The sequence below is a fragment of the Aricia agestis genome, chromosome Z, assembly GCF_905147365.1.
Source record: "Aricia agestis chromosome Z, ilAriAges1.1, whole genome shotgun sequence".
In the NCBI taxonomy this organism is placed as follows: domain Eukaryota; kingdom Metazoa; phylum Arthropoda; class Insecta; order Lepidoptera; family Lycaenidae; genus Aricia; species Aricia agestis.
In genome coordinates, this window is record NC_056428.1 from 17,328,523 (window position 1) to 17,354,210 (window position 25,688).

General features: G+C 37.3%; 1 protein-coding gene and 1 non-coding gene across 2 annotated transcripts in view; one reads left to right on the forward strand and one right to left on the reverse strand.

The window, feature by feature from the left end:
• LOC121739160 (serine/threonine-protein kinase SMG1) overlaps window positions 1-25,688 on the forward strand; it is a 152,950-nt gene that overhangs the window by 63,506 nt on the left and 63,756 nt on the right. The window lies entirely within an intron of this gene.
• On the reverse strand, window positions 9,602-9,693 carry Trnai-uau. The gene is given in 2 exon segments: window positions 9,602-9,637; window positions 9,656-9,693. It is a non-coding gene; the product is annotated as a tRNA-Ile (tRNA).

Consider the following 25,688-nt stretch of genomic DNA (forward strand, 5'->3'; position numbering starts at 1 on the left):
ATATTTTATATCTTTTACGTAAAAAAAAACTTAGTTTTAAGAGACTTTCTTTGTCATAATCCTTTTATTTCTTTTTTAAATTTCCATTTTTATGGTTGTCTGGAAGAGACCGCTTAAAACGGTGAGACCGCCAATTTGCGCTCTTCCTAAAAATTGTTTCTCTTTCGCATTTTGTATTTTATTATGTGCGAATAAAGAGTTCATTATTATTATTATTATCTCTTGCTGAATATGGTTACTCTTTATCAACAGCGTCTATGTCGTCGCACTTTTCAGTATTATCAGTATTTTAAAATGTTATATCCACACTAATATTATAAATACGAAAGTGTGTTTGTCTGTCTGTCTGCCTGTTACACCTTCACGCCCAAATTGCTGAACCGATTCTGCTGAAATTTGGTATGTAGATACTTTGAGTCCTGGGAAAGGACATAGGATATATTTTATCTCGGAAAAATGTACGATTCCCACACGATTAACAATTATATTTGGCGCAACGGAGTTGCGGGCGTCGTCTAGTCTTGGATATTTCCGCATTTATCTTATATATCAAATTCTCGTGTCACAATGTTAGTTACCGTACTCATTCGAAACGGCTTTACTGATTTTTACCAAATTTTATACGCATATTCAGTAAATCTGAGAATCGACTACTGGATACTTTTATATTTATGAGTGCATTTGTTGAAGAAATAATAGTAACTTATTACAACTCGAGACTGACGGCTACCATTTTTTGTACGACGGGTTAGCGATGGACGTTGCCATGAATCATGAAGCCATACTTATTTAGTCACTTCAATAAAATAATATGGGTGAAATACTTTATATAGTAAAACAAACATTTGCCGGTACAGCTAGTAATAATAAATAAAATTTAGTTTATAATATTAACTCTACTATCCAGGTTAACCCCACGCTGTGACCGGTTCTGCTGAGTTTAGTTTCCGCACCGGCTGCTGTGCCGTTTTCCGCCATTTTGTTTTGTTAATTGATTGCACAGTTTCACAGTCATTGTTAATTTCCAGCTGATCGAGCGAAGTTTTGAAATAACTATGAATACAACAATAGGAAACCTTAAGAATAGAGCGTATTTTTGTTTGAAAATCTGTACTATGTTCTTGTGACTCTACCGTCTATACTATATTACTTTATGTGGTCCGTCCACATCCTTTGCTTGTTTTCCCCATTCATAACAAAAAAAAACTACCGCCTAGGAAAACATAAGCCTATAATATGTTTGCCAGCTTACTATTACAAATACTGAAACCTATACCTGTTAGTTTTTAAATTCTTAAAACCTTATCAAAATTCTTAAAAACCTTTCCCGGAGACGGTTTACTGAAGTGAATATTGGTCACAATTCAGAGCAAGGTTTGATTCCTCAGAGCTTGGTAATGTTAGTGTTACCAACTCCCAAAAATATTATCACCTGTAAGAAAGTAATGACAAAATGTTTAATTCAACATTTATTGAGAAAAAAACTTACGGATATTCAGGCAATTTGTCGTAGCTACGTTTTTAAAGCACTACCTTTATATTTACTTACGTTTTGATGAAAAACATAATATGAAATAAACGATGACAAATAGGTCCTAAAATCCCCTAAAAATGTAAAATCCCATACCACATAATTTCCCCCTTTTTGGGGTAAATCCACAAAGTTTGTAACACTTGCTAAACACCTAGGATTATTAAATACCTCATGGTAGATAACGACTTCGGCATTAGTCAGTCACTAGCTCGCTATTGCTTCCATAAGTCGTGTTTAAACGACATGTTGCTGGTTAAACGAATGTTTTTAATCGCTTTCCCGAAATTTAGGCAGATAATGCATTTTTACCACACATAAAGTAGTCATTGTCATAATCAGTGTATGATTCCTCTGTAGAGAGTTCAATGTGAAAGTAGCAACGCTTAATATGGGCTACGTTAGGGCGTTTGCCCATAAATCACAAAAAAATGCTTTTTCTGCACTGTCACTTTCACAGTAAACTCTGTATCAGACACACAAACACACCCTAAAGTATTATCACTTGAGTATGTTACACCCTGTAATAGTATATAATCGAAAGGATGGAAAAGAGATCCGTTCTTTCTACAATTTAACAGGAGCGCGGCAATAAATCAAGAACAACATTATTTGTATTTCATTAGCACTGCGGCTGCTGACGTGCGCTTTGCGGGGTCAGGGATAAAGGAAACATCGTACCAGGCAGGCAGAATTAACGGCTGCACAGAAATACAAGGTTTTCATAAGTTGATGACCTGGATTGTGACGAACAGTGACGCCTTAAAGAACGTCATGGATACGAGGTAACTGAGTTCAGAGAGGCTTTATTTTAAATATGAGGCTCTCAGAAATACCAGGTTTGCAGAACACGTTAATGCTTTTTACGTCCAGTGTCAGATGGTTAGTTCAGGCACTATTATAGGAAACTCGGTCCAGGTTTTAAATCGCTTCCCTTTGTTTTGTTAAATTCCTAGGCTATTCAAGAGTAGTCTTCATAAATTATTGAATTGTTTGAACTTATCTGTCTTTAGGTACTAGGAAAAACTGGGTTCTATTTTCAGCACCTAAAAGTACATAACAAATATTTTTAACCAAGTGCGCTCTTCGCTCTTGCCAAACGAACCCTTAATATTAAAGTTACTCGGGACCGCCTTATAACGTCTCAAAAGCGTCTTAAAAGAAATTGTACAGTAAAATTGAGTTTATAGTATTTATTGTCACTTTGTAAGTTCAGTTTGGTCCTGCATAATTCATCGTTCGTCCCACCGACGTGACGACGTGACGTGGCGTCGCCCGTCTCGATGTATTTGTTATTGTCTGCTACGCTGTTTCAATCTACTTTGAAAGAAGGGATAGTGAATTTTAAAGTATCCAGGTTTCTTAGATATCTTGTTGAGTAGACATTTAAATATCCAATCTCAAATCTTGTACAGTTTCGAAAATGGAGCATCCAGAACTTTATATTGTCAAAGGGAATGCGTCAGAAGTAGTGATGCTGTCGCTCGTGGGTGCCGCTACTTACTCAATTATTACCAGTTCAGATCTAGCGACCACGTTCAAGACATAGGTCGTACGACCTGGTTGCAGTAGACTAGCTAAAAACTGAATGCAACCTTTGGGACACTGCCATCTTGAGAGGCGGCAGCGGTGCGCCAGCAGAAACCCGGCGTTCAACACGGAACCAGTAGAGTGTATGAAAGGCATGCCACCAGTACCGCCGCCGCGCCGCTACTTTGCCCGCAAGATTCTAGGCAGCGGTCTTAGATGTCTCTTCTAGATATATAGTATAAATACCATCGTAGTTATGAATGAATTTCATTAGCCACCGACACCGCTGTTGTGTTTATCGATAATCTAGACAGGCGGCACTCGACCCACATTTTTAAATTACTAATGCTTTTAGTGTAGGTAATTTCCCGGCTATCTCTTAACAAATTTGGAATATTTTTTGTATATTTAGGCATTTTTGACGAATCGGATATATTTTTTGGATATTGAATGCTCAAGGTAATAAGATATAGTGTGGTACATATTATATCTTGCTTTCGGCCGTGAGTGGTTCTTTCACGAAGCAAGAAGGCCTTTTAGACAGGGCTTGGCAACCGGTATTTTTTTAACCGGTTTGACGAATTTACCCACGGAACTTTTTGAAAAAGTTTTCGTTCCTCAAAACCGGTTTATGAACTGGTTTTTAAAAATATGGGTATTTTTACTAACCTGACTAAACGTGTATTATAGTCGACCATACTATTCACACTGAACAGACTGAGCATTTGCGAGCGCGAGCGACGCACACATCAAATTTAGCCACTTCGATCAAGTTGCGACTCGCGGCCGACCTCATTCTAAACAGGTTTATTTAGGTTCCAAGTATCGTTCCTATTTGGTTCCGCTCCGAAACGAAACCCTATGACAAAATTGGTTTAACCCTTAAAATACCGGTTAATGTTGAACCGGTTTCAAGCCCTGCTTTTAGACCTAATATTTGTTGTGTAAACCTTGAAGTATCTTGAATTATGGTAAGTCTTAATGCACCTTAAAGATAAAACTTGGAAGTACCTATATATACATATAACACACCGACTCTACAATATTTTAATGCGACAGCTTCGTTCCTTGTTCGATCCAATCCCATCAAACCGCTTATTCGAATAATATACGCATAAAATAAACAATCCATTTACAATAACAATTTCAATCTCGCATTTCTCATGTTAAATTCAATAGTAAAATTTAATTGTGAATTATTATGTAATGTGGTGAATCACACACATTGTTTCAAAGTGCCGCATGATCTGTTGTTTAAATTATTGTTTTCACAGCTCTGGAATTTTGTAGAGTCCATCATTATTGTTTCATTATTTTATAATTGATTTATTTTGGTACGCGCGTTAAACGTATTATAGTATTATTAGTACACGCACATGGTCTTTGCCGGACGTTATAAAAAAAAAACAAGTTTTGAAAATTTGATACTTAAAGAAAGTATTCGTATTAAACCAGGAATAATTATTATACTACAATGTTGCCTTGCTTTTTGTTGCTTGTATAAATCATAACAAGGTCTGCAGTGTATCAACACCTTACAGCTAATCCCTTGCTACAAAAATACGTGGAAATCTAATTTACAGAGGATTTAGTAAAATTAGGTCACCCCCTGAGATAATGGATGTTACATCACAATTCACAATATTATTCCGATATAGCCGACATACACGTTCTAATCCATCCGGTAAAACGCTCGAACGTATGATGAATAATAAAAGTATTGACATACGTGCTATACTGTAAAAAATCCTTTTCGTTTCATAATGGATTGAATGTAGAATAATTAAAAATTAAATATATACGTGGGAGGGCCATGCTTCGGCACGAATGGGCCGGCTCGACCGGAGAAATACCACGTTCTCACAGAAAACCGGCGTGAAACAGCGCTTGCTCTGTGTTTTGCTGAGTGAGTGAGTTTACCGGAGTTCTCCCCTATTCCCTCCCCTTCCCATTCCTACCATTCCCAATTATCATATTCATAAATTATTCTGGGCCGAGGTGAAAATTCGTTAATTTTATAGACAAGATTTATTTCATCGATTCTATTCGTCGTTAATAAAATCCAACTCAAAGGGTGTTTTAATCCCTTAATTCGCTGCAACCTTGAGATAGTCTACTAAAGGTTTATTCACACTAGCTAAAACGCAGCGTAGCGTTAAAATAAAGCAAATTTGTCCTTGTAAAAAAATACGTTTGTGTTGCAGCTAATTTTCAGGCAAAAGCAGTGCTTCGTTAGTGGAGGTGTGCATCTGCGTGCGGATTGGCGCCTAACTCTTACACACACATGCTCACGCACAGATACACACACACAAACGAATCGCGGCTGTACGAAGATGCTCTGCGGTTCATAATAATATACTTAGTCGTACTTCAAAAGAGAGCGTTTGAGCGCGTCTGCACGTATTTCTTATAAACATTACGCACAAAATGACCCTTAAATAATAAAATCTTGCTCTTATAGCCAGTTAAGGGAGTGTTGTATAACTGGTGGGAATGGTGGGATGTTTAGTAGCAGGTCGTTATCCTCGCAATCAATAAACTTTATGCGATCGTAACGTTGTTATCGTCCGAACGGGCACCCGCCGCTATGCACAGTATTTAGGTGATAATAGAATCGTCTCTTTTATAGCATACTCTGGAATACTTTTTGTAAGTATGTTTGTCGACTAATGGGGGTCCACCTGGACCACTTTGGGAATCACTGCAGTATAGCAACGTGTGCGTAACTTGTCTTTGTCACAATTGGTTTTTTTATGCGTTTTGTCATCTAATAATAGTGTCGTCTCTAGTTGCAATTTCTGCTGCGTTACACATAGTACAGTCTCACCCTAAGTGATATTCACCAGACAGTCACCACCATATTACATTGGGTATATTTTAGGATATAATATACCGTATTACACAGTCTTCGCATATTACAATTATTATTTCCCAATCTGTTATAAGCCAAAATACATTCAAGGTTCCAGTTATATTACAAATGAATCCCCCCCCCCCCCCCTGCTGTATCTAGGGGCGGATAGTAGTTTCGGCGGCCCTGGGCAGTTCAATGCCACAGGCGCTGGCGCGGCGCCAACAGTTGCCCCCTACTGCCCCTGCCCCTGTTGAGTAGGCTGGATTTATACTAGCGATTTAGTAGAATAAATTCAATTTTAAGGGCTTTGGGGTGCTTTTCCACCGGAGCTGCGTTAGCTTTAGCTGAAAGATCTGGCAAATTAAGCCATTCTATTGGTTCTTAAAATATTCCTCGCAATGAATCTTAAGGAACCCATATGCGGAGAGCCGAGAGGCCAAACAATCCGATCGGCCTGTGATTATTCCGAAGTTAATGTAATTTTTTGGATGAATTGAGTTAAGGCATAGTATGGATAATATGCTTTAACACAATTCATATAACTAGAGATCGCCCAATGGTCGAAATTCGACCTTAGTTTCGACGACATTAGGACTACCACCTAAAATTTGTTGAAAAAAATATTGGCTTTATCTTATTTTTTTAAACTCTTGTCTTTGGGACTCAGCTGATCTCAGAATGGCCGTGTAAGCATTGTCTAATAGTATCTAAGATTCCATAAAAAAACTATAATCCATTTTCAATTTGTCACCTTGTTGTCAACAGACTTCAAACATAAATAAAAGAGTGCAATTCGTATGTATTGGCTTGTCACTCAAAAATCTGTCATTTTTCCTAGTGTGTGTGTTGTAGTGTGTGTAATGTTTTATTTGTTAAAAAAATGTATGATAAAAGCATAATTTCAAAATAAAATTAGCTCGATGCACTCCTTCAACATATAAACTATAACTGTGCAAAATTTCATTCACCTACGTTTCCCCATTTTTCGTCAAAAGGGATATAAAGTTTTTGGCTCACGTATTAATATATAGATATTCATAAAATTTTATAATAGTCCGATAAAAATGAGACTCGCTAAACAAACGCGCATTGCCTGGTTGTTTCAGGTCCTATTTAAATATACTTCATACTTCTAACTACAAAGAATTTCACGTTGCCTTTTTCAAGTCGCTGGTATAAATTGCCCCTTATTGCCTATCGATTTCCCATTCTGTCACTTGTTGGTCCGCGTGCGATATTAAAAAAACTTTCTCCCGTATCCGTAGTTTTGTTGCGATAAACGCCCCAACCTTGACATTGTTAAGTTTATACAAATAATGGACGAAATATTGGAGTAAGATTTTGTTCCAATCGGAATAAGGTTTTATAGAAGGCGAGGCCAGAGTTCTTTTCGTGTAAATGTTTCGTGGAGACCTATTAGGTCTTGACTCTTGTAGTAGGAAATGTGGAAAAATAAGATTCAGATTATAATTTCAGGGTTGCTCTTTATTATACAAATGTTATACTTAATAAAAAATATGTTAAAATAAAAACTTTTTGAAGGTTACTCCGAGCGGCGAATATGAAACGGTAATTTAATGAATAGTAATTTCGTTGTATCTTTTTATCTTTACTACTCGATGTCGGTTGGCCGTAAATTATTTTTAGGCCAAACTAAATATTAAACTAAATAGGAACTAGAATTTTCTTATAGCTATGTTCGCGTAAAATAGTATTAACTATTACTCAAAACTGTCTTAGATTTTCTTAAAAATTCAAAGCTTTACCTTTGCGTTGATCTATAAGTCAAACAGCTTCGCCGTTTACATGATATAAATAGACAGATTGAAATATTTCTCCTGAAGTAAATATTCCCGAATATCAGATATACAGGCCAATAAACGAACGCCAAATGAGGAACCATCATGTTTTATTAACCGCCTATCAACCACGCCGCTGTTTCATCTCGTAACGAGAGTTAAGTATACCTATCACTGTGGAGATATTATGTATTGACCGACTATGGTAGAATAATGTATATAGAATGATATAGGAACATATTATATAATGATATTGTTGAAATAGTTTTATGAATAATAAATAACTTTTAGTTTAATTTTCAAATATCTTTATTCCGGACACACGTTTTGCAGGGGAGGCAAAAAAGCAAGAGAGCAGATTAAAAAAAATTAATGACAGTGACAAGCACGGATATAAAATATATACAGACAAACAAATGTCGCTAGTTGCCTCATATGTAACTTATTATTAAATTGTAAGATTATAATATTTACCAATTTACAACAGATATAAAACTAAAATATTTGCATTATAAATTTTTGGAGGTGGTAACTTTCTTAGCGGATTGTGTACTCCTTGGGTAAGAAATGTTAAACTCGCGTTAGGAGCTAGGACAAGTGAAGTGATTAAAAATTCGTAAGACGAAAGAAGAGCAGACCTCTAGGAGTGCATTTTTTATGCAACTTTAAAGTTTAAACAGATGCGTTGTACAAAACAACTCTCATACTCTTTCTCTTTTGCATATTGAAATTGTACTTCAATTTTTTTTTCTATGTCTCTTTATTTGATCTTAACACACAAATGTTGAACCTGAAGGTCCGTTAAGTTTGTTAAATGTACACAGAAGCGTTACCGAGTTCGGCTGAGTGCCGTATATAGCACAATGTAATATACCACCGGAGAAATTGATTCATAGACAGATGACGGGCCTACGCCTTTTGGTCGGCTGGGTTTGACGTACCGCGACCAAATTACGTAGGTCCACCATATAAATCAACATCTCTAAGGATTCTTACAGACGAGTGGCACTTGTAGTTGGCACGCGTCGACGGCAGTCGCTGGATTGTTTTGACACTTGCCGTCGAGTGCCGTTGACTGACTCGACGCGTGTCGCCGACTACCTGCCGTCGAAAAGTGCCGTTCATTCTGCAAGCGTTCCTTAGAACGTTTCTTACAGACGAACGGCACTTGTCGACGGCACTTGTCGACGGCACGCGTCGACGGCACACGACGACAATCGACGTCGCTTGCCGTCGATAAGTGCCGTTCGTCTGTGAACGCTCTTATAGTAGAATGTACCGTACACAATACACATATTATATAATTCACGTGCAACTTCGGCGGGACCCGTCGAGGCCTCGCTTCGCTTCGGTGAATATTTTACCGAACAAAACTGCAACGATCATTTCACTGTGAAATATGCAGAATCGGATTTTCCTTGGTATTTTTTGTGAATATTGTTGGTTACTATGCAGTCGGTATACTAAATATTTTATGAAGTATATTATACTTCATAAAATATTTATTATACCGACTGCATAGTGCGACCGAATAGGTAGTGTTTGATTTAAACCCCCTTGGGGGTGAAATTTTTAAAAATAATTTCTAAATGGTTATCTGCATCATTACAGAATAACCTGAGCAAATCAAGCTTCTTGTTCTAAGAGTTAGGCCTGCGCAATGATAAACTGTATCAGTCAATCCATCCTGCCGCTTATTTCAAAGTATTAAAAAGGATGAGAAAACATTTCTATAACTGAACCAATTTCTGTTCTTGGAATCTCTAAAGTCGCTGAAGCCTGAAATGCCTTGGCTTTTAACTTACTTTTAGGTTCCTAGGGATAGTAAAGTTTGCTATCGTTGGTATATTACATTGATTCCTTCAATTTCTTTTCTTTGTAAAAATATGCTCCAGGTGAGGCTCGAACTCACAACCCCGGCATTGCTCACGGACACTGTCTTATAAGTACCGTGCGCTAACCAATTGCGCCACTGGAGCCACGAGGACTGCTGGCCAAAATACACACCAATTATGTATAGGAATAGGAGCATCAACGAGAATTGAATTATGATTGGTGAATTCATGGATACGTCCCAAACATTTATCCGCTTCCTAAAATGATGTCTACGCTGCATTTTTTCAATGTCCGCTGTCTTTATCACTTAAGTGACTTTTTCAATGTGACAAAGAAAAGCAGACCTTGTATATTTATTAGCTGGATTAATATTGGTATCTTTATAAGGATAACACAAGATATATCGGTTATAAGTCTTATAACTCACGGACTCTTTGATTTTAATACTATATTAGTATAATTATATAGGTATATTAGGTTGTCTTTTATAATAATGCTGGGTTTAGGCCTTCGCGTTGGGCCATGATAGACTACCATATTTGTTACCATGATTGCGTACCTGTCTATCGAGTAAGGGACATACAGTTGTGGGAATATGCGTGGATGTCGCAAAGGAAGATCTTCCGACCGAGCGAGGTGTTATGCTCGGTCAGGTTACCGCCACACCGTTTTCAGAAATTATGTAGTCGTGTTTATTTTCCACAATGGTCTGACGTGGAGAGAACGCAATAAAAGACAATAAAAAATTAAGCTGTATGTGTGTATTGAAAATCAACCATCTATGTAAAGAGCATATCTATGTCGTGCTAAAATTGTTGACAAAGTCGATTTAAGAACTTAAGAGCCCATATGACCCTAACTTGACTACATACTTTAACCTAGATCTCAAAATCTGTAAGGTCTAAAAACTGATTTTTTGACACAAGTAACTTCAGTTCATAAAGATTAAATGCTCAAGACGAAAACACGATTACTCAAAAAATGCCCGATAGTTTCTTTTTTACAAAAAACCTTGTTTTAGACACATTATTGCTTGGATCTTCGAAGTTTGCTGTCTTTTCTTTAATATTTTTTAATATCTAAAAAGGTATTGATAAAACCTAAATTTGCTCAAAACACTTTTTTCATAATCGTTATAGTTCGTCTTTTATTCAAGTAAAACTAACTCGGCGATGATTCCGCGCTGTCCTTTTTCACCTGGCATATGAAAGACGGGCGTGAGTGTGAAGAGAGAAGGACGATGTTTGATTTTAGAGTCGGGTGAGCTCTTAAGCTGAAGATTGGCTAAGCTTACATGACATTCAAATAAGAATTCTTTGATCTCGCCAACATTTATCTAAGTTTGTCGGCTGGGTGAATGTAAAAATGATTTAAATCTCATATCGTTAGAAGACATTCAGAGCTCACTCAGGCATCGGGTCAGTGCATTCCAATTTAAAGCGGATCTCATAAGATGGCACGTGCAAGCTAATATCGACCTTAAGGTGTACGTGTGTATAGGCGACTGGCGTCCCGATCTGTGTGAATAGCCTGTGTTGATTTATCGGGGTATTATCTATTGAATAACAATAGATTAATCCCTAAGTCATACCTGCAGGCGCTTTGTTAGAGCCGTTTGTGGTTTATGATCATTGATCAGTATTATCGTGTTAAAGTTTAATACGAACTTAATTTTCTTTAATATTAATGAAATCGTTAAGTCTTACGGTTAAAACGTCTATCCTTTACATCTATATTATATAATTGAAATTTTCATCATCATCATCTAGTGCCCTCATCGTATCGAAGTTAGGCGGTTCGTCCTGGGCCAATTTATTAAATTTTTGGGTAACCTCATCTGGTCCATTCTTCTATATCATCCATCCATTTTCTTTTTGGTCAACCAAGTGGTATTTTTCTAGGAAATATAAATTTTATAATCAGCCGTATAAATTCGTATTGGGATCCTCTTTGTAGGTGACCAAAAAAAGGGAATTAGCCTGCCTTCACAATAAAGTCGCGAGTAGCGCGGCTGCCGCACTACTTGCGACTTAATGTGAAGGCAGCCTTAGGTGACCTTTCTTTGGATGACGATATTGACGATATTATCAAATTTTAGCTATAAATGTAGTTGAAGTATATATTTAAATTATTATTATCAGAGTTTTCTTCCCCTCGCTCGTCGGTTTTACCCTGTCCGTCGCCCGCCGTTTGTCTCTCGTCGCTCCTCGCTCACACCTCTCCCGATCCGACTTTAAAAGCTTTCGCTGAAATTGCTTTTAACTTAAACGTCGAAACCGATCTGGAGTCGAATCCTTCCCGCGACAATTGTTATTTCTAACCGCCTCTAATGATTGGTTTCTGATCGAATTCTGATGCGTTTAATTGGAAATTTGCGCTCTCAATTATTAGTTAGTTATTGCCTTAATTTAAATACGTTTAAAGATTTTCAATATACAGTGTTTTTCTTGCGAAAAATTGTAATCAACTCGAAATAACTTTTTAATTGATAATCGTTCAATGTTATGGTGAAACGATTGAAAATAAATTGAATTTTATTCGTACTTACATCTTCTATATATTAATACGTGAGCCAAAAACTTTGTACCTAATCCTTTTTACGAAAAATGGGGAAACGCAAGTGCATGAAATTTTGCACAGTTATAGTTTATATGGTGAAGGAGTGCATCGAGCTAATATTATTTTGAAATTATGCTTTTTTTTTATTGAATCTTAAGCGGGGAATTGACTATCGGGCCGCCCTTCACGGGCAGGTCTGTCGCATGTCTGCTCGTCATTTCCTAGGTACGAGCACAGAGTCTGTGCCCGTACCTAGGAATTGACGAGCAGACATGCGACAGACCTGCCCGTGACGGGCGGCCCGTAGCGGGCGGCCCGATAGTCAATTCCCCGCTTAAGATACTATTAGACAATGCTTACACGGCCAGTCTGAGATCAGCTGAGTCCCAGAGACAAGAGTTGAAAAAAATATGATAAAGTCAATATTGTTTTAAAAAATATAGGTAGTAGTCCTAATGTCGTTGCAACTCCTTAGTTGCGAATTTTGACCATTGGGCGATCTCTAGTAATATATTAAGAGCGAAAGCGTATCTACCTTTCTGCCTGCTTTTTAACACGGAACCAATTTTAATAAGTTCACAAGTATTTCATGACTCGAAAAAGGACTTTAAGTGCTTTTTATCGATACCCGTGTGATAAATACTGCGCAAACAATTTTTCGAGCATCTAGGTTTACCATACAAGGTGTAACTGTTAAGATTTTGTGTATCAAAACATTAAAACTGTTAATAGTCTGTACACTTATGTTGGCAACACCATAATGTTATAAAAAAAAAAAGTGTTCTGTCATCTTGTAACCTCATGTTGAGTCGTTTGATTTTTTTCTTTCCTCAAAAGGTTATGGGCCCAGTCTCGCTAAATAACGCTAAATAGTTTGTTATAGTTGAGTTTATTGTTAGAATAATCCGTGTGATGAACAATAATACTAAAGTATTGAGTATACTTACAGTGAACTATAACAGTGCAACTAAATCGAAGCGTGAGTGACTATCATGGCGTCGAACTCGAACTATCTTATTAGCGTTCCTAAACTTAAAGGACGCGAAAACTTCACTGAATGGTGTTTCGCCGCAGAGAATTTTCTGGTGTTAGAGGGAATGCTCGGGTGTATTAAACCTGAATCCGGTACCGTGCCAGAAGCTGCAGATGATGCGAGAACAAAAGCGAAGCTAATCCTAACCATTGACCCGACTCTTTACGTGCACATCAAAAATGTAGCGACGACAAAGGAATTATGGAAGAAACTTAAAGAATTGTTTGGCGATTCTGGTGTATCTCGGCGAATTAGTTTATTACGTCATTTGATATCTATTCGTTTGGAAAATAGCAGCTCGATGACGTCGTACGTATCAGAAATTATTGAAACAGGACAGAAACTTAGTGGTACTGGTTTCAATATTGATGACCGTTGGATTGGTTGTTTATTACTAGCTGGATTGACAGAAAAATATTCGCCCATGATTATGGCGATTGAGCATTCCGGCATTGCCATCACATCGGACGCCATTAAGGTGAAATTGTTAGACATGGAAACCGACACCGGATATCCCGAAGTTAGTGGCGCTTTTGCAAGTTCCTTTTCGCAGAAGTGGCAACCTAAAAACAAAAAGTCTATTCAGAGCGGAAATCAAGATGGCGTTTCGAAGAAGACAAATGTCAATGTCAAACCAAATGTCAGATGTTATAAGTGTAAACAACCGGGACATTACAAGAACCAATGTACGGTTATTGATAGAAAACAGTTGAGCGAAAACAAAAATGCAAGAAAGCAAACGAACGCATTTAGTGCTGTTTTTCTGAGTGGTAATTTCACCAAAACTGAATGGTACATTGACTCAGGAGCCAGTACTCATTTAACAGCCATAGAAAGTTGGGTTATAAATCGCCAATCTGTGAAGGAAAAGGAAATTGTCGTTGCAAACAGCAATAAGCTAAAAGTTTCTTGTGTTGGAGATGTCAACATTGTTACAAAGACAGATGACTGGGAATATGAAGTACCCGTCAAAGATGTTCTCTGTGTTCCGGAGCTGACAACAAACTTGTTGTCTGTCAGCCAGTTAATTAAAAACAATAATCAAGTTTCATTTAATGAAAATGGTTGCAGTGTTTACAACAAGGATGGAAAATTAGTTGCTCAAGCAGTTTTAACCAATGGAGTATACAAGTTAATTATGCCTGACAATGTTTTAGCAGCATGTGCAGTGTCGAGTGAGTTATGGCACCGCAGATTGGGTCATGTTAATAGCAAATATTTGAACCAAATGACATCTGCTGTGGAAGGCATAGAATTAACAGAAAAGAGTGACACATCTAAGTCTTCATGTTCCGTTTGTTGCCAAGGCAAGCAGAGCAGATTACCTTTCAATCATGTTGGTACTAGAAGTACAGAAAAATTAGAATTGATTCATACAGACATTTGTGGACCCATGGAGGTTATGTCAATGGGTGGATCAAGATATTTTTTACTTTTTGTAGATGATTATACAAGATACATTTTTGTCTATTTTCTTGAAAATAAAAATCAAGCACTAAAGTGTTTTAAGAACTTCAAAGCTCTGGTAGAGAATCAGACAGATAAAAGAATTAAAACTTTGAGAAGTGATAACGGGCTTGAATTTTGTAATAGAGAATTTGATATATATTTACAGAATGAGGGTATTAATCATCAGAAAACCAATCCTTACACCCCCGAGCAAAATGGTTTATGCGAAAGGACAAACCGTACTGTGGTAGAAAAGGCAAGATGCTTATTATTTGATTCGAGCCTTGGAAAGGAGTTCTGGGGCGAAGCAACAAATACGGCTGTATATCTTCAAAACCGCACAGTGGCATCGGGATTGTCAGGAAAAACACCTTTTGAAATGTGGACAGGAAGAAAACCAGATTTAAGCCACTTGAGAGTATTCGGCAGTAAAGTTATGGTTCACATCCCAAAAGAAAAAAGAAAAAAATGGGACACGAAGTCCGAGACACATATTTTGGTTGGATACCCAGATAATGTTAAAGGTTACAGGATTTATAATCCAAGAAATAAAACTGTGACAACTAGCAGGGATGTTATAGTTATGGAACATAAACAAAACACTGAAGCTACTATTCCGGTTCAAGAATCATCTCAAGGACGGGCAGAAACTGAGGAGGATATTGAGGAAAGCAGTGATGCAGATACATATATTTCTTCTTCGCAACTGTATGAGTTTGATACTACATTTGTACCAAGTGAGTATGAGGAATGTGAAGATGAGACAGTCTTGGTAAGTAGATCTCCCAAACCTGTTAGAGAGAAAAGAAAACCAGATCGATATGGTTACTCTAATATGTGTATCACTGAAGAAATACTAGATGATGCCAGCGGACTCAGTTTAGACGAAGCCTTGAAAGGACCTGAAAAGGAGCAGTGGTTGAAAGCGGTGAGTGAGGAAATTAAGTGTTTTGAAGACAATAACGCGTGGGAATTAGTCGATATCCCAGTGAATGGTACAGTAGTGAAGTGTAAATGGGTATTAAAAAAGAAATTTGACAGTGACAACAGCGTACGTTACCGTGCAAGGCTTGTAGCCAAAGGGTTCATGCAAAAAAAGGGTGTAGATTATGATGAAACTTTTTCGCCAGTAGTGCGACATGCTACATTAAGACTTTTGTTTGCGTTGGCTGTAAAATTAAATTTAGACATAACACACCTGGATGTCACAACTGCTTTTTTGAATGGGGACCTTGAGGAAACAATATTTATGCAGAAACCAGAAGGTTTTCCTGATTCTCAAGCAAATAGTAAAGTTTTAAAGCTCAAAAAGGCAATTTATGGCCTTAAGCAATCCTCAAGGGCCTGGTACAAGAAGGTCAATGACTGTTTATTAGGTATGGGTTATAAATGTTCTAAAATTGAGTCTTGTTTATATACAAAAGATAATAATGGATGTAAAACAATTGTCACACTGTATGTCGATGACTTTTTTGTTTTTTCTAATGATGTCTTAGAAACAGAAAATTTAAAACATGTTTTATCTTCAAATTTTAAACTCAAAGACATGGGAACTGTAAAGCAATGTCTAGGTATGAGTGTAAATGTAGATAAAATTAAGGGTGTTATCACATTAAGTCAAGAAAATTATATAAACCAATTGTTGATGAAGTTTAATATGACTGAGAGTAAAACATTTGATACTCCAATGGAGGATAAGCTTTATATTACTAAAGAAGAAAATTGTAACTTGAAAGTACCTTATCAACAATTAATTGGTAGTCTGATGTACTTAGCTGTGTTAACAAGACCTGATATTATGTACTCTGTAAGTTTCCTTAGTCAGTTCAACAATAGTTTTAATAATAATCACTGGATGTACGCCAAAAGAGTCTTAAAATATTTGAAAAAGACAAAAAGCTTTGGTTTAACATACACTAGGGAAGGTAATTCTGAACTTGTGGGATATGTGGATGCTGACTGGGGGAACAACATTGTTGACAGAAGGTCATACTCAGGTGTGTGCTTTGTACTCTGTGGTGGTGCCATTTCGTGGTCTTCCAGAAAACAAAAATCTGTTGCCTTATCAAGCACAGAAGCAGAGTACATGGCTATCACAGAGGCAATTAACTTGCGTAATATTTTATCAGAAATATCTGATAATGTAAGTATTGTTAAAATTTTTAATGATAATCAGGGAGCACTGAAATTGTCTGCAAATAATGTTTTTCACAATCGCACTAAACACATTGATGTGCGTTATCATTTTTGCCGCGACTGTGTGAACAATAAAATTGTAAATTTACAATATTTGGAGACAGTTCGAATGCCAGCTGATTTGTTAACAAAAAGTTTAGGATGTGTTAAACATTATATGTTTATGGAAATGTTAGGCATAAAGATAATAACTTAAAATTTTAGTTAGAACATTTTCTGTAAACTTTATTTATAAAAAATGTTATCATTTCATTATATTATGATGGTTAGATTGTAACTTTGTTTTGATAAGTCGGGGTGTTAAGATTTTGTGTATCAAAACATTATAACTGTTAATAGTCTGTACACTTATGTTGGCCACACCATAATGTTATAAAAAAAAATAAAGTGTTCTGTCATCTTGTAACCTCATGTTGAGTCGTTTGATTTTTTTCTTTCCTCAAAAGTAACAAAACAAAGTGATTATAGTGTATGTAATATAGACGTCCCTTGTAATATAGAGTTCACTGTGAAAGTAACATCGCTGAAAGACCATTTTTTGTGATTTGTATGAGCAAGCGTCAAGAATTAGTAAATAGGGAACCTATTTACACCTTTATTATCGCTTAGTTTTGTTGCACCCTGTATAAACAGTAATTACAAATATCATTCGCAGTTTATTTATGTATATTATTGTTATTTTTGTGTAGCGACCGCAGCTGTGTACAACAAATAGTAATTAAAATGCAAATCCAATTCTCGCGGTCAGCTGATACTTACTGTTATGTAATTGCTCAACTATCAACACATACACAACCCTAGCACAACAATAAACTGCACAGTACACACACAAAGATTATGTAGAGTGAAATCAATTAACGACTTTTTGAGCTTTTTTATGGTTCCGTATCTAAAAGGTAAACGGTAGCTTTATAGATTCGTCATGTCTGTCTGTCCATCCGTTCGTCCGTTCGTCCGTATGTCACAGTGATTCTCTGAAAAACGAAAACTGAAATGACTGCTCCCTGCATGTGCTTAATCGTCGTTTGCGCTGTAACCCACTTGTTAATTAATTTAACGCTAGATAATATTTTATATAAATTTGTTATAATTTTTAATTGTTTTACACGAATACGCTTGCTTAGCTCTTATTAATTATTCATAATTATTCGATGCAAGTGTATTTTTTAAGACTTTAGTTAGATCCATTTTCTTTATATACGGAAGTATGTACTACAAAGAAAATGTATTTATACACTGTACGTAAGCTTCCTCCCCACTACATTACCAACTTTTGTACACACGTATTGTATACACGTGTGAATCAAACAGAAACTATGCCAGAATATTTTATCACTGCGACTGACAGGTGTCTCAACTCTCAACATAAAAGACTAGACGACGTTTGTCTGTTTCAATCTAGTTTGTGACAAGTGAAAATGCGAAAAAATTGACTCGACGTGAGTTGTGTTCATATTCAGAAATATATTCTAAATATAAACGTGTCCTAGCAAGTGGTACGTTTGCGTGTGATATTGATTCTTGTATGCTCTTCAAAGTGTTGTTTGTTCAGTCTTACTTTACTTCTGACAGCACGTTCATATATTTATGTTGACGATTACTTTTTCGCTCTCACTCGACTGCTTCTGGCGTCAATCCGAGGCAAAATATCAAATAAAGGCAACACAAAAACTGTGAGCATATCAAGAAGTACGTATCTGTAGTGTTATCAAAAGATATTATGCGAATTGAAATTATTACAGCACCTATCAAATTGTCATTTTATAGGTGCTGTAATAATTTATTATTACTTTTTGAACACTAAAAAGAAATTATTAATTGTTTCCGTTAAGCACTGTAGCAAAGCGTATTTTATGCTTTGAATCTTAATTTAACCCTCTTTTTGACAATAGAATTAATTTGTTCTCTTGTGATGCGTCGAGTTTTTGCTCAACCGTCGTTTTCATCAGCGGATGCTTCCCGGGAACTCGTCATATCCACATATTGTCAAGGTCGACTGAGTCATAACTGCTTATCGTCTGCGCTCCTGGTATCCCATATTTTTTCGCTGTATTGTCAAGGACTCCAGCGTTTTATAAATAATTATTGCTGTCTGTGACGCTGCGCTCCTGGCATATTTTTTGGCCATCGTTGTTAATGGCTCCAATAATAATTTCATAAGCCGTAGCAGTCGAATTGTGTTTAATTTGAAAAGTCTGTATTTTTATGGACTTGGACGAAAAATAAATGAGAAAATGTTATGGATAGATATAATATACCAAGAAGTTTAAAATTCACTTGGATACTAATAAAAATCTATTGCCTCTTTTCAATACTCAAAGTCTATTGATTAAAAGTAAAAAAATGGTTCAAATAAAATACACAACAAATCAAAAGCTATAAGTTATATACACGCTTTGAACGGAATTATTTATATCAGTCAAGAGAGCTTTTTGTTCAGACTATTTTTCCCGGGGTTTTCCCGTGGTACCCCCGAGCTTCCCGTGGTAGGTAAATGTTTGTCGAAATGTTTATCACGATGTTATCGCGAACAACTTGACGCTTGATGGTTTTTGTTTGTTCTGCAAGAAAAAATCTCTCTCTAAACAAAACAATGGTCATTCTTTATCTCCCTGAAAGTAGGCGACGCTGTCTCGACGCTTTCGTTTGTGATATTTTCTAAAATTTTTCGTCTGTAAGTTTCACCGAGTTTTGTAAATGGTTACATTTGGCATCTACAATTTTTTTAATTCAGAGTACGGATTTTCGTTGTAGAAAATATAATATGAACAATGGTTATGTGGTCGTGTCAGTCCGTGGCATTGTAGCTTTAACGATTATGATCTTGTTACTGTTTTAAACTGTTTTTTGAAAGTTTTCTAAGCTTTAATTCATCATCATTTCTTTCTTTTCAAAATGCGAACAATTCCATTTTTCTAATGTCTCTCCTCGCATAGCATTACATAATTTTCTAAGACGTATAAATAAATCCAGCAAAGAGCCGAACTGGAAATGAATTGCGGATATTCCCGGGGACGGTAAGTTCTGTTTTCGTGGATATATAAGACACGTGCCCGCTATATTTCGTGTGCAGCCACCGATGTTGCAGGCCCGACTTTGAATAGATTTATCTTGCTGCATACATAGTACCTATTGCTTAGAAATCTCTTCGTACATGTGGAATCAGAGACATGGCTCTTTCTAATAATAAATCTAGGTAACCTCTACATGCTATAACTATTGTATTACTAGGGCTATAACTATTATATTACTAGGGATATACTTAGGGCAGGCCTGTCCCACTCGCGCCTTTAGGTATCGAACTGTAAGTACCCATTTAAAGGGGCAGATCACAAGGGACTAACAAGCGAGCGGTGACGCGCGCGCAAGATTTTTTCGTCGCATATATCTACGTACTGATTTAACCGCTGTGACAGAATCATTATTAATCTGATAAATATCAACAATTGAAAAAAGTCAAAGAAATATTTCAATAAAGTAATTTAAGACTTTAAAATACAAAAAAAGATAAAAATACACAAACATAGGAAATAAACCAATTTGTTACAAACAAACCGCATACTACACATAAATAAACACAAGTTACTATGTTTAAGTTGAAAAAAGTCCTGACCAGCTCCTACACTATAATCGAATATAAAACTATTATAAAATATACGTTGGGTTACTAAAATTTGATTATTACTATAAAAAAGTTTGCTATTAGTAGCTATAGTAATTAAAAGAAGATTATTTTATTTTCTAAAAGGTGACAATCTTGATTTCGTCAGAAAGGGTACCTTTACGCGATAGAAAGAGAGCGCACATGTAGGCAAATATAATTGTAGGCACCTAGCACTGCGCGGTCGGAATTTGAACTATATAGTATCGCAGCAAGAGTTGTTATTTTTTTAAACGTGTTTCACGAGTTGGACTTCTGTCGGTACTACTAATATATATTCTGTGCTTAGGGGAGGAGATAGGTAATTATTTTATCACTTCCCCCTACTCTAGATCTCGTATGGCTCTCATTCTGCGACTGCACATGTCTGGGAACTTCGCAAAATCTTCTACGCGTTCGTCATTGCCTATCTTAGTAGGTCGTCAAATCAAAGCAGTAATAAACAAAGCTAATGTGTGCTTTGATTCGATCAATTACAAAATGGCAGAGTCAAATTGTAATGTGACGTCAGGCGGTGCATTAGCAGCTGTAAACATAGCGCGATGTGCATGATTGATGTTTACACCGGACAAACACCTGTGCGCCTAGCATGCGCATAACGAGAAAATTTTGTCTACTTACATGTTTTCTCGATGTTTGATGGTTTGTCTCTTCATCTCTATTGACAACCATGACCTATAATTTTTTCTCGTGTAGATCTGTCGTCAAAATCTATCGACATAATGTCAAAAAATGATTTTGATATTATGTCGATATCGACAATATAACTACACTCGAGATTGAGATATCTCGTTGTACGCGCATGCTAGACGCACTGGCGTCGTCCTTTGTTGTCATTTGCGTCATGTCAAATCTATACATATTATAAAACAAAGTCGCCTTTTTTTCCCTCATGTCCCTTTGTTCCCTTTAATCTTTAAAACTACGCAACTGATTTTGATGACTCTTTCAGTGTTAGATAGCCCATTTATCGAGGAAGGTTATAGGCTATATTTTATCACGCAAAGACTAACAGGAGCAAAGAAATAGAGGAAAATAGAGGAAAGTGTGGAAGACACAACCCTCGTACATGAAGAATGCGACTAGAATTTTTAAAACACAATATAGTCTTTGCTAAGTGACATATTATCATATTTTGCGATGCTTTGCCCTTGCCATGTTTCCCACACATTTTTAATTTTGACACCAACTATTAAAAAGCTACTAAATATTAACTGTAGCATCTTTGCCATGGATCCGTTTAATCCTAATAACGTCGAATTAAAAACTAGTAATGTGTTAACGTGCTCATAATGATGGTTCAACTAATTATAATATCCATTAACCGTGATCCCGAGATAACCGACGACGTCGAGAGTGTTCAAGCTTAGCCACGTCTAGCATATATTCACACGATATAGAAATTGATTATATCACAATCCATACTAATATAATAATTAATGAGAAAGGTTATCTGTTTTTTGCCTGTCTCCGCGTTCTTCATGTTTGAGCTGATGTACTTTGGTATGGATAAAATGCGGTAGTTTTTTAAAACGGTAAAATGTACCGTACATTTTACTGCATTATGGTCCACCGCGATAAAATAATTTCTTTTGGCAAAACGTCATTTCCCATCATTTACAGCAAGGGTTCCCAAACTTATTTTGTTCTGAGTTGTTCTGCGTTGTTGTTACCCACTTTGATAACAAATTTAGTGCCCCCGTTGTTTAAATTTAAAATTCGTCTAGATGAAATAAATCACCCCCCAAGCCTCTACACAACGCCCTCATTCTTCATTCTCCACCGGTCCCCTTTAGACCTTCAGCGCCCACAAGGGAGCGTTATCGCCCACTTCGGGAAAGGCTGCCTTACATCATCGCTTTATAAAATTTTATCTAACCGGTTAAGCGGCTTAAGGCTAAGGTTTATAAACAGACAGACGTAATTCGAATTTGTCGGTGTCTAGGAGTGGCGCACCTTTAATTACAGTTTGACAAGGCCCTAAGTAAACGGTTAAGATTCCCCTTCTCTCCCTTCTCCGGACCATTATGTGCTCTAAGAAGTAAGAACCAAGTTAGTGTTTTACGAGCAGCCAGTGCAAGGTAAAGCACGATCCGGGTAGAGCGATTTCGTAAATAACCTCTATCGCACATTCGATAAATCGCTAACACGAGGAAAGGAGAGAATTCGAGTTGCACATACATTGAGAAAAGAGGCTATTTATAGTAAGAAGTGTTGTTTGGAAGTTTAAATGTTTTGTGAACCCCTAAAAGTAATTCAATGTGGTAGCAATTTTTATCCATTACTAGATGACGCACGCAACTCCGTTGTGCTAAAATTCGTTTATCGGAACCGTACATTTTTCCGGGAAAAAGTTTCCTGTGTCCTTTCCCGGGACTCAAAGTACCTCCATACTACATTTCAGCAAAATCAGTTCAGTGGTTTGGGCGTGAAGAGGTAACAAACAGACATACAGAAAGGCAGACACACATTCGCATTTATAATATTAAAGTATGTATAGTAAAGCAAAAAAAAAAATGCTGTGTTTTACGTTCGTCCCAACATAGCGCCTGAACAACAAATCCGATTTTTGTCCGAGTTTGAATCCGAGTGAATGTGGTGAATAAATACACAATGACTCGATTGAGTGCAGAGTACATCATTTGTGGTGTCTGGGTAAATCTAAATATTCTGTAAGGTCAAAACTAAGACGCTAGCTAGTCGCAAATCGCAATATATTATTACAAAATTTAGCATTTGATTCGATTTATATTATGGTTTTGTCACTCGCCTCGTCGCTTGGACCTCGATGTTGTCATCGTACACATTAGACTTTAGAAGTATTTTCAAACAATGCTATATTCAAAATCAAAAGAATCGGAAGAAAAATATATAAATATAACCATCAGGTTAAATATTTTAATTATTTGAGGTAGAAGCTAAAACGTTGTTAACGTTTCCGCGTAGCACGGCTACGAATATTCGTAGCGCGTCGTAGCTCCGTAGCACTGCGAGAGCTACGCCATAATATTATTATGAGATTTGTATGAAGTATTTTAAAAATTGTTATTGTTTTCAAAGTCAGGATCAGCGGAGTTTTTTAAATATTATTCGTAGGTATTTTTAGTAGATATTTTCACAGTGTTTAGTCCTTGTCTGTCAAGCCACTTCAATCTCATGTATCAAATAGTTGTAACAGTAAGCTTTGTAAAATACAAATCGTTATGCAACCTTACAACTTTGTACACTTGTGAATCTTTTTAAACTTAACGAAATTGAAAACGCATTAAATATCCATATTTTATCATCACCGTTTTTATTATCTCGTATAATAAGCCGGCTGGTGGGATGATTCGGGAGTCAACTTTATTTCGGGTACTTTTTATCGCCGAATAAAACGCTAACAAGGTTTAAGGTGACGGCCATGTTGAATTTAACGATTCCAAGTGCTTCTTGTGTAATAAGATCTAACGGGCTGATAATTCGCCTGATTGGAAGCGATTATCGCCAGCTAGGGACACTGAATACAGTAGAGTAACTGAAGCTCAATAATGTTTGGGTGTGATTTGTGTGGTCGAATGATGATGTTCATACAAGATCGTATACGATTATGTTTGTATATGAAAAAACCTCCTAAGGAAACGTTACTCCCATACCGTTACCGTTGCCGTATTACCGTTTTAAAGGTTCCTTTCGAACTGTCATTTAACGTCAGCCTGATACCGCTCAAGGCCACCTAATTATTGCACATTGGGCATCCATTACACGCTCATGCAACCGACAGTCAAATGTCAATCATGAATTATGTTTGACTGATGGTGACTGTTGGACTGACGAATGGTATTAGACGGTCATTCAATTCTCTTCAGTTTTATGTCAGTCAAAGCCAAAATTGTCAAGGGTATACGTTTCTAATTTTTTTCCTATTTTGTCAGATGTGACAACACTCACTCAAAATTCGTGACTGATGGTTGCATGAAGCAAAAATCAAGATATCCAGATTTTTGTCAATCAACTTCATGCAACCGTCTGTCACGCTCTTACATGGTAGGTTATCCATCAGTTACAGCCATAAGTGTAGTAAAACTGACAGCAAAACCTAGCGTGTAATGGATGCCTAATGGTGCCTTCTCACGGCGCGTATTATCGCAAGCCGCGCCGCGCCCGCTCGAGCCACGCGCCGTGTGAAGGGGTGGCTCGGGCTGGCTCGAGTAGGCGCGTTTAATATCACGCGCCAGCTCGAGCCACGCGCCCTAAGGAAGTGGTGGCGTGGTTGCGTTCCCACGGCGCGTGCTACCACGAGCCGCGCCGCGCCCGCTCGAGCCACGCGCCGTGTGAAGGGGTGGCGCGGCGCGGCTCGTGCAGGCGCGTCCCGATCCGATTAAAGTCGGTAACTTCAAAGGCGTGGCTTGAGCAAACAGGCGAGCACGAGCCACCCCTTCTCACGGCGCGTGATATCACAAGCCGCGCCACGCCGACAAAAAATCAAGTAAAATGAAACTTTATTAACACGATAATAGATATCATTTTGCTCTAAGTCACTTCGTTAAATAAATAATTTTTAATGAAATGCAACTTTATTCACTAGGCTACTAGGTTGCATTTCGATCTTTGCCGCTAATTTTATTAAATTAAATGTAATTCATTTATTTGATAACACTTTTGACGTGGGAGAGCCATGCTTCGGCACGAATGGGCCGGCTCGACTGGAGAAATACCACGTCCTCACAGTAAACCGGCGTGAAACAGCGCTTCCACTGTGTTTCGCCGAGTGAGTGATTTTTTTTTTAATGAAATAAGGGGGCAAACGAGCAAACGGGTCACCTGATGGAAAGCAACTTCCGTCGCCCATGGACACTCGCAGCATCAGAAGAGCTGCAGGTGCGTTGCCGGCCTTTTAAGAGGGAATAGGGTAATAGGGGAGGGTAGGGACGGGAAGGGAAGGGAATAGGGGAGGATATGGAAGGTAATTGGGCCTCCGGTAAACTCACTCACTCGGCGAAACACAGCGCATGCGCTATTTCACGCCGGTTTTCTGTGAGAACGTGGTATTTCTCCGGTCGAGCTGGCCCATTCGTGCCGAAGCATGGCTCTCCCACGTATAAACTGGTGGAAGAATGATGCTTCTGTTCGAGCACAACATCACGAAATCCGTCTGTACGGCTACCCTGGGACTAAAATTGCTCTGGCATGATAAATCTACAATACCAAGAGTGAGTGTGAATGGAAATAATATCATACTAGTTAATCACCTTATACCT